At 41.5% G+C, this 10,539-nt stretch overlaps 1 protein-coding gene across 1 annotated transcript in view; it reads left to right on the top strand.

Annotated features, from left to right (window-relative positions):
* The first annotated feature begins 3,748 nt into the window (after positions 1 to 3,748).
* LOC119428707 (FERM, ARHGEF and pleckstrin domain-containing protein 1) overlaps positions 3,749 to 10,539 on the top strand; it is a 126,445-nt gene continuing 119,654 nt past the window's right edge. Inside the window, exon 1 of the mRNA XM_037696379.1 lies at positions 3,749 to 3,956. The gene's annotated coding sequence lies outside the window, so the exon portion shown is untranslated. The remainder of the gene's footprint in view (positions 3,957 to 10,539) is intronic.

Here is a 10,539-nt window from a genome sequence, read left to right as displayed (position 1 = left end):
ATTATTTGTATCCAAGGTTCAGAGTTCCAAAAAAATTAAGATTAAACTAAGACCAGGTAAAAAGGTCAATGGTTTTGCAGGGAATAAAGGATGACCAGCTTCAGGTCTCTCTTGTAAATGAGTCCCAGAGGCTCATTGGGATTAACCTGTATAAATAAAGGTTGAATGAATAGGAGTATCTGCAGAGGACAGTGGATAGAGAGTAAAAGGAATTCAGATATCTTGTAATTCTTAATATCGACAAAAAAGTTTTTATTGGTTGTGTTCTTTATCTGGTGGACAAACAGGTTAGAATTACAAGTCCGATTCTCAATGGGTGGTTTTTAGGTAAGTGGCTAATACCTAAGAGAGAGAAAGTGGCAGCACAGGCAGGTAGGCAGTGTAATGATCTTGGGGAACCCATATTTGTATGAGACAAGACTTCAAGATACAAAGATTAAACAGTGTTTATTTATATACAGTAAGTGGCAGTATTTATAGGTGCTCTCCTGGAACCCCTGAGGAGAAAGAATAAGGTCAGGTGGGTCTAGGCAGGGGCTGAATGTTGAGGTTGATTTGTTTGTCTTTCCATACAGGCCTGGACGTGGAGGTGGAACACAGAGGTGAACCCAGAAAGGGTTCCAGAGATGGAGGATCAGGCAGGATAATCAAGGCAGGCAAGTGGCTGGACGGCAAGGCACAAGGAACGAGGAACAGGATCTAGGCTGAATTGGATAGGATCCAAGGAGGCAGGATGACTGGAGGGACGAAGAACAAGGTAAGTATTTCTATAATAAATACAACAGGTCAAACCATGTAAAGTATAATAAAGTATAATGCTCCAGCGAAGAGTAGCACTCGACTGCAGCCTTAAGTAGTGTAGGACCGCATCAGGGAGATTGCCAACAGCTGGTGGCAATTAGTGGCCATCTTGGAGAGAGGATCTGCAGACGGTGGTTCTCTACAGGCAGAACGCTGACTTGAGAATGACCTTTTATGTGGCTGTTGGGGTTCACTGTCCAGGGAAATGGGGAGTGTAGTAAAGAGGTGATAAAGAGACTCCAGGCAGGATGGAGTGGAGGAGAAAAGTTTCAGGAGTGATTTGTGACAAAAGAGTGTCAGTAAAGGTCAAAGAAAAAGTTTACAAGACTGTGGTGAGACCAGTTATGTTGTATGATCTGGACTGGAGACAGTGGCACTGACAAAAAGACAGGAGAAAGAACTGGAAGTGGCAGAAATGAAGTTGTTGAGGTTCTCCTTAGGAGTGACAAGGATGGATAAGATTAGGAATGAGATCATCAGAGGTACAGCACAGGTTGAACAACTGGGAGATAAAGTTAGAGAGACCAGACTGAGATGGTTTGGACATGTCCAGAGGAGGGACAGTGGGTATATTGGTAGAAGGATGTTAGACGTGCCAGGATTTTTTTTTTCATTTACCCTTTATTTATACAGGTAGTCTCATTGAGCCACGATAACTCATTTTCAAGAGAGACCTGTTTTGGGAGCAGATGGTGGGGGTTAAGAGCCTTGCTCAGGGGCCCAGCGTGGGACAGATGAGGGTGGAGGCAGATGTGGGTGTTTCACCTTTTCCACACACATTTTAATGTTGACGGTACCAGGAGTTGACCCTGCGACTTTCTGGTCACAGGGCCATCTTATTTAACCTCTGCGCCACCACTCCCGTGAAAACAAACAAAGAGGATGTAAATGGAAGCAGTTTTAGAAGACATGGAGGTAGATGGAGTGAGGACAGAGGTTGCAGAGGACAAAGTAAGATGGAGGATGATGACTCACTGTGGTGACCCCTGAAGAGGGAAAAGCTGAAAGAAGAAGAAGAAGACAGGGCTTGGATGAGGATTCTCACCAGAGAGAAACTCAGAAGAGAACAAGTTTCTTGTCTGGTAAATAACCATGATAATACTGCAAGGTAAGTTCAAGGAATAATTCACTTCACAAGGCTCAGAAAACTGTCAGTAGATTAACACCATGTGGCAATTAATGGTTCATCCAGCTGGCTCACGGTCCAACTCAGCGTTAAGTAGTCGAGGTGTTAATCAGCCATCATGGGAGACAGCTTTGAATCAACCAACACTGCCCACTCACGGGACCTGCACAAGTTGGTTAGAAAGAGACAAAAACACTGGACTCCTAACAGCTGGAACATAGATCACTTGGTAAATTGAGCACTTCGCCTTTCAGCTCGGCCCTTTCTTCACCACAAAAGGTCGGCACAGTGCCCACATCACTGCAGATGCTGTACCACTCCTGTCTCAACCTTTAAACTTCTCATTCTGTTCTACACCCACTTGTGAACAAGAGTTTGAGATAAATTAAATTTCTTGACAGAAATTTGGTCCAAAATTCTTATGAACAAAATTAGTGACAATGAGCAACATGGCCTAAACAATCCAGTCCCTTTCTGGAAGATTGAAGTGTTACACATCATTTTCAGCCCCGTTTTTGGCATTTGCATTTGGTAGCAGTCCAAAGTGACAAAGACCATGCAGAATTATATATTGCTTCTATTGAAAATCTTAATTTTAACAATAAAAAACGTCTAAGAACAAAAACTCTAATGCAGAAATGTAATTTTATCCTATAAGCAGATCCCTTTGTTGTTTATTATTCCTTTTCTCTTAGTATTGTGTTTCTTTGTTCATTGTTTCAGATCCTCTGCTATTTAAACTTGAAGTTATTTTTATATATTTGTTGATATAGTTGCATTTATATTTAGTTAAGAACTGTGAGGTCTAGTTTGAAAGGGTCTTTGATAGTTATGTATCTTTTTTTTATTGTGTTTTGATGCTTCTTTGGATTGGAAGATTTTTGTAATATTGTCTGTTTGAAATAAAGTAAAAAAAAAAAAGACCATGCGGAATTATTTTCATTCTTTTCGTTCAACCTTTAGTTATACAGGTTAGTCCCATTGAGCCTCAGGGACTCATTTACAAGAGAGACCTGATTTTAACAAAGAGTGATGACAACAGTGGATAAACAATGACAACAAAACACAATCATAAAAGAGGCATACAAATAATTTTTTGTATAATAATAATTTTTATAATTTTATAATGATAATGATAATATTTGTAAAATTATTTTTATTTAAATTTTTATAATAAAATTTATAATTTTATAATTTATAATATAAAGACTCATATAGTATTTTAATTCCGCAGCAGAGAAAACTACTGTAGTCTCTGTAAGTAGGTATGGGGGGAAAATATCGGTATCAGTATCGACTATAGGCCAAATAAATTTTAACATATCTGGCATATCAGATATCGGCCAAAAATCAAATATCGTGCATCCCTAAAGAACAGGTCTTAAGTATTTATTTTACACAAATACATGTATTTCCATTGCATTAAAGAGACAATTTGAAGGAACATGAGGGGCGTCACTGAAACTTTTTCTCCCCTGTAAGGGTTCCCTGAACCCAAAAATTTTGAGAACCCCTGCTGTATAGAAGATTAGATAAAGTCTTTTCATTTTTTTTTTTTTTTTAAATTTTAAATTGAGGAACATCATTCTAAAATTGTAGCACTGTTGTCAGATGTAGTTTTTCACAGACTGGTGAACCTCTGCCCATTTTCACCTCTAAAATGCTCTTTAAACCCAGTTCTCTTGATTACTGTATACTGCAACATTGGAAGGCGGTGAGCTCGGGCGCGTTTCCTCAAACCACCACCAGGTGGTGCTGCTTCCCAGCGCGTCTGTCACTTTCTGGGAGCTCGAGCTCCGGAGGCGGCGCGCGCTCGTCTCCTCATTGTTCTGGGAGTAGGAAGCGTTTCTTGCCTCTCGGCCCACACATTCGTGTCGATGGCTGCCGCGCCGAAACCACGTCCCGCCTGAGAGGGAGTCGGTTCGGCTCGGGACCAGAACGCCAAATTCGTGCGTGGGATTTACCGGAGAGAAAGGAAAAGCTCCGTGTCTCCCTGGGGGACGGCTCGTGGACCCCGGAGGAGGAGCGGGTAAGGTTTACCTTTAGCTTCTTCTGTTTTTTTTTTTTTTTTTTAATGAAAATGAGTTTTATTCTCAAATACGTAGCAGTTTTAGCAGTAAAACCCGAATTCTTTTAAAGTAACTTTTCTTGTTGATAGCATAATCCCGCTTCTGTTGTTACCATTTTCCTAATCTGAGTTTAGGGGGCGCTTCTCAGTGTAACAATAATCAATTATAATCTCATCCAGTGGGTGATAAACACGTTTCTTTTCATCTCATTAGACATTAGACAGCTTTAAGTTAGTTTCCCCCATTTTTTGTTGCTGCTTTAAAATGCATTTCCAGCAAAGCTGTCTAACCTCATCGACTTTAATCTGAGAGCAGGTTGTCTTGCTGTAACCTAGTGACATCTTGGGCCTGAAGGGATTATTACTCTGCTAACCCACATTCTGCAGCTCAGCTGTGCTTTGACTTCACTCAGGCTTCATCTGCTTTATTTCACCAAACAAAGCTGCCTCCACCCTTTTAGGTGTCCCCATTGATTTCTGAGGGACACATGTCCTGTTTGCACCCCACCCCCTCACACCTTTTATTCTACTACAGGCTGGGGTCAGAGGTCACCGAGGAGGCAGCATTTTCACATTTGTTGCAACGCATGTAGCTGAAATGTGGTCACGTTCTTGTAATAATCAGTGTGGTGGTGAGGCGTGGGGGGGGAGAGCGGGAGTGTCACCTTGATGGAACGTCATCAGGTGCCGTCTCGGATCGGTCAAGCGCCACAGGTGTAACTGTGAGCTGTCGTGGCCTTAAATCTTTCCGCCGCTGACTCTTCTTGTCGGCGTGTCGTTGAAGCGTCTGCGGTTCAGGTTGGTGTTTCATCGCAGGCAACAAAGCAGTAAAGTCGACCTAGCCGGACTTTATACATGTCCTGTTAATGCTGAGATTTTATATGGTCAATGGTAAACGGGCTGTACGTATACAGCGCCTTTCCATCTGATTAAGATACTCAAAGCACTTTACTACACAATCTGTGCCCTCATTCATACAGCACTCTACTGTATCTCTACAGAGAATAATCAGCTGCTGGTCCAGAATGCAGCAGCCCGATTTTTAACCAGTACAGGCAAAAGAGAGCACATTACACCAGTTTTGGCCTCACTGCACTGGCTACCGGTTCACCTTTGAATCCAGTTCAAAATACTCCTGTATGTTTTCAAAACCCCTGAACATTTCCCCCCCCCCCCCCCCCATCTCTCTTGATTTGCTACAACCGTATGTCCCACCACGTTTCCTGAGATCAGCGGACCAGTTGCTCCTCACAGTTCCAGGAACTCGTCTTAAGCGCAGAGGTGACAGGGCCTTCTCTGTAGCAGGACCAAGACTTTGGAACGAGTTGCCGCCGCTTGTCCCTCTCGGTTTTCAAATCCCATTTAAAAACTCACTACTATTCAGTAGCTTTCAACACCAGAGGATCTGTGTTTTGAACCTGTTTGCTCCACACTGGTTTGTCGTCATATTTATTATCTGCATCGTTTTTATGTCTATATTTTTGATTTACTTCATTTTGTATATTGCTTCGTGTGTTGTCTGTTGTTCTGTCTGTACAGCACTTTGGTAGGCCTTGTAGCTGTTTTAAGTGCTCTATAAATAAAATGGTATGGTATGTATCTCTACAGAGAATAATCAGAGCTTTATCACATTCATACATTGATGGGACACACATCGGAGGCTATGAGGGGTTCACTGTCTTGCCCAGGGACACTTCAGCATGTGACTGCTGGTGGAATCGAACCTCCAGCTCTTGCATTGGAGGACGACTGCTCTAACCACTCAGCCACAGCCGCCCCATATTTACAGTAGATATTCAGCTGTTCCAGCACCTTTTAGTCATATTGCCAAAATGCAGCAACAAATCTAAAAGGGAGGACAACAATCAGATAAAGGAACGTAAATTTAAAAGCACAGCACCACTTGTAACTGGTAATAAGAACGGTAGGCATGCACGATGTAGGATTTTTGGACGATATCCAATTCCAAAATTTTTCATATACTTTCATTTGTTAGAACATAGCCCTCTTATTTAGGCTTATTTGCTACTAAAATTGTGCAACAGCTGTAAGAGCTGGTGACATACAGTATATTCAGTAACAGCCATATGATATGCAGAGCACTTTAACTTATATTAAATGAAAAGTGTTAAATGTTATTGATTAGCATTAGTCACCTGCGATGCTGTCTCACTTGTTCCAGGTTCCTAGCTGCAGTAGCTATGTTTACATGTGCAAAATTCTTTGACCGGATTGAAATGTTTTCAGATTAAATAATTCAAATGTATCGTTTACATGGGTACAATCTGTTCATGACGAGTATTTACATGCAGCGGGCTTTGTTCTGAATAGAGGTACTGACATGCGTAGAGTGGTAAACTCTCCTTAAAAAAAACACAGAACAAGAAGTTCTACTTCCTGTTTACTTCCGGGATGAACGTAAACAAACCCGAGCGCCCAAAATGGACCCGCGACAGGTTTTAATGACAGAGGAGACGTTACTGCACACCCTGACTGAGCTACAGGTAATACAGATCAGTTTGAGCTCTTTCAAAGTTTCTAGAAGAAATACCATGTTGCTCACCGACCAGTTTTATTTCCCCGTCAGCTAATATTATTAGCATTAGCCAGGCGGAAATGAAAAAGTCGCACATGTGCAGTAATGTCAGTTTTTCTCCATCAGATAAAAACGAACAGATCAAGCGTTTGCATGCGCACCATGAATCGGCGTAAACCACCCGTTTCGTTCTGATCCCAAATTATTTCGGATCACGCTGAATTAACAAAAAATAACCCGAACGGGGCATTTACATGACTCATTTTTATTCCGAACGGCCGTTTGATCCGATTACTTATGTCCATGTAAACATAGCTAGTGTGGGATCCTCTGCACTCCTGTGCATGAAGGACAGTCTTTTTAAGTTCAAAGTGTTTGTCTATCCATTGTGCCGTAAGACTAATCATGCTAACGGGGCTAACACGACGTCCAAACGTCTGTGGTAAAACTCATCCAAGTGCTATTGGCTATTAGCTTCTCAATGATGTCGGAAATGACGGCTTGTGACTCTGGTAACGTTACGTCGGAAAAATATCTCTGACTGGGGACGATGTAGTGAGGCTCAACGTAGCCCAAAAATCTTTGGATCCTCAACGAAAAATAAAAACTTCTACACCTCCGACATTTTGACTTTTTCCTCTCAGGTAGGCGCGTGACGTCATCACCTTGTGCTGGCGCTGCAGGCACTGGGTTGTCTTTTATATCAGTGAGTTATTTTGATGGAATGGCCGATGTCTGACATTGAATTTTAACACTAATATCGTCCGATACCATGCCGACAATATCGTGCATCCCTAAAAAACGGCATGGCGGCTATCACGAGATATCATTGCATAAAATGTTGCTCATTAGAAAATATTAAAGCTAAAGAAAAAAATATTCTAATAAGAAACATCCAAAGATTTGAACAGCTCCGACATGCAACCTCAAAGGAAAATGCACCATAATGAAGGTGAAACTAAATTTAATAAATTGGAGCATAATTTCAAAAAACACTTTTTTTTAATGAAACGCCTCTCACTTAAAACCTGCAGTTTAATCCTCCTGCTGTCCTTGGGTCAAAATGACCCACAAGGCCTCAGTTTAAAAACATTTTACATCTTTAAAATGCAACACGATATTTGGAAATGAAATAAAATTAAAAAAGCAAAACAAATAAAACATAATGAAACATTTCAGAACAATACGAGAACATGTCGTATCTGAACGTATCACAACTTAGAAAATATTCTTTAAAAAGCAAACATCACAAAAGGCATTTAAGAAATATTTTATATATATATATTTGCTCATCTCCTAAATACAACCTAAATTGAAAAATGAAGCAAAATCTCTCAAAACTGTAATCAAGAAATTTGAAAATAATTTCATCAGACACTTGTCTACTTATAAGAAGTAATTAAAAACACAACATGACAACAAAACAAAAAAATATGGCAGCAGAAAGCGCTACGTTTAGAAAAAGAAGTCATTACAAAACTATCAACATTTTAGAAACATTCAAACCTTTCAGAAAACACAACCACAGTTTAAAAACTAATAACACAACAAGAAAGTGTCACAAACTCAAACGTTACACCTTTTCAATCTTCTTGGACAGCGGTGGGTACAACTAAAACTAAATATTTAGCTTACCTAATCAGTGTTTCCCCTAGATCAGTTCCCTTGGCGGGGCGCTCGTCGTATTTTTGTCGATGGGGGTGGGTGGAGGAGGATATGACGGTCATGTCTGTGTTGCCTGCCTGCTAGCTAAGCGCTACGTCGCTGCCAGTTTTTATCAAGGATTGGGGCGGAGTCACGTCTGGTTCGCCTGCCTGCTAGCTTAGCGCTACATTGCTGCCGGTTTTTATTGAAGACGGGGGCGGGGACAGAGTCACATCTGTGTTGCCCGCCTGCTAGCTTAGCACTACATTGCTGCTGGTTTTTATCAACGACAGGAGCGAGAATGGAGTCACGTCTGTGTTGCCCGCCTGCTAGCTTAGTGCTACATTGCTGCTGGTTTTTATTAATGACGGGAGGGAGAATGGAGTCGCGTCTGTGTTGCTCGCCTGCTAGCTTAGCGCTACATTGCTGCTGGTTTTTATCAACGACAGGAGCGAGAATGGAGTCACGTCTGAGTTGCCCGCATGCTAACTTAGCGCTATGCTGCTGTCAATTTTTATCTGGGACAGGGGCGGAGTCACATCTGTTTCGCCTGCCAGCTAGCTTAATGTTACATTGCTGTTGGTTTTTATTGACAGAGGGGAGATGTGGAATGGTACGTCAGTAGCATTTTTGCTAGCACGTTTGTATTGCGCCCCTTGTTACATCAATACCAACAGTTGTCAATTTGGGGGAATTCGGTAGGCAGGGCACTATGTTCTGTTGACGGGGTGCTTGTATAATGGTAGGGGAAACAATGCTAGTGCTACACTGCTAAACGGGTAAAAGAAAAATGAGCAGAAGCGAACTCTAAACTGCCAACCGCTAAGACGACTGTCACTCAGTCTGCACCACATGTCTTCGTCTCCTTCCAGTTGAAGCTGTGTCGACCAATCACATCTTGTCACGTGTGCATGTAGTAAGCCAATAGCGAACTAACGGACACTTGAGTCATGCCCACAACAGACGGGAACAAGCTTGTGAGTTTTGTTAGCGGACAAAGTTAGTGAAACCTAAGTTAGCGGAAGCGAATTCCGCTAACTGTTTTCAAAGTTAGCAAAAATGCTAATCCGCTAAACCAGGGGTGTCCAAACATTTTCATATGTGGGCCAAAACCTTGAAGATGAGAATTAAAAAAACAACAATAATGATAATAAGCGTACGTATTTTTAGCGATTCCTTTTAACTCGACGTAAACAATATTTTGGAGAATGGACAAAATTGACCAATTTTGTTGGAGAAGGTGTTCTAAATGGCTGTAGATCCAAAACATTAAAAGCTTCATAAACATTAACCTTTTATTAATTTTTTAAATAAAATTTGATTTTATCGATTTATTGCTAAAGGATTGTATTAAACTTAATATTGCTCATTTTGAGACTTTTTAATTAGTTTTACTGTCAAACCTAAAAATTATATAAAAAAAAAAGATCATTAAATTTGCAAAAGGTCTACATCTCTTAAGCCTACGGGCCAAAATTATAACATTTTTAAACTGCAAATGTGGGCCGCACAAATTCACTTCAAGGCCCACAAATGGGCCCCCGGCCCGCACTTTGGACACACCTGTGCTAAACAAAAAACCAGTTCGGCTGTTGGCGAACTGGCAGAACTGTGCTCACCACTTATCTTTGCACACTCTTAACAAATTGTGGATTAAGTCTTCTACCGTAGATTTACAAACTACTTTTGTTTGTGAATTCTTCCCTTTCCTTCTGTGACTCAGAACAGATTAGATCATATTTATTATGCAATATACAGTTCCTGTTTTCTCAAAAAGAAGATTAGTAACCTAATTGCCTGTGTGACACGAAGCTCTTTCTGCACTTTGCTTATCCGCTTCCCAGCGTCCCTCCCTCAGAGTCCTGGGAAACTCGCAGCGAACACCAGTTCAAAGGCTGCTGTAGAGGCCTTGGTGAGTTAAATCCGTGCTGCTGGACGCTCCCACAGAGGCTTCCTTTGTGCCCGCTCTGTGACCGGCTCACTCTGTATTCCTCTCTTGCACAAGCAGCTCCCCGCTAAAGCCTCCCAGTCCCCGCCGATGAGCTGAAGAAAACCCTCCGAGCTCACACTCTTTGGTTTTAATTGCTGCCGACGCTGATCTCGAGGGTCCTAAATCAGTCCAGACAGCTTTTATGGGCTCATTTGTGATGGAAAACTTGGTGACAAACCCTCTGGAGGAAGCTGAGCTGTGTTTTGGTTTTCAGGAGGCTTCTTAAGAATGAGTTTGATTTTAAAAATATGAGGAGCAGAAGGCGACAGATCAACCCTGCATACAATTTGTTCATGTTTGTTGGTGGAATTGGCACATTGTAGGCAATTGCATTAGGGCTGTAAAAGTAGTTGTAAACCTTACATTTGTTTGGA

This window comes from Nematolebias whitei, chromosome 23 (assembly GCF_014905685.2).
Source record: "Nematolebias whitei isolate Nwh7 chromosome 23, NemWhi1, whole genome shotgun sequence".
Classification (NCBI taxonomy): domain Eukaryota; kingdom Metazoa; phylum Chordata; class Actinopteri; order Cyprinodontiformes; family Rivulidae; genus Nematolebias; species Nematolebias whitei.
Note: the sequence above shows the minus strand (reverse complement) of the source record. Positions and strands in the feature narration are given on the sequence as shown.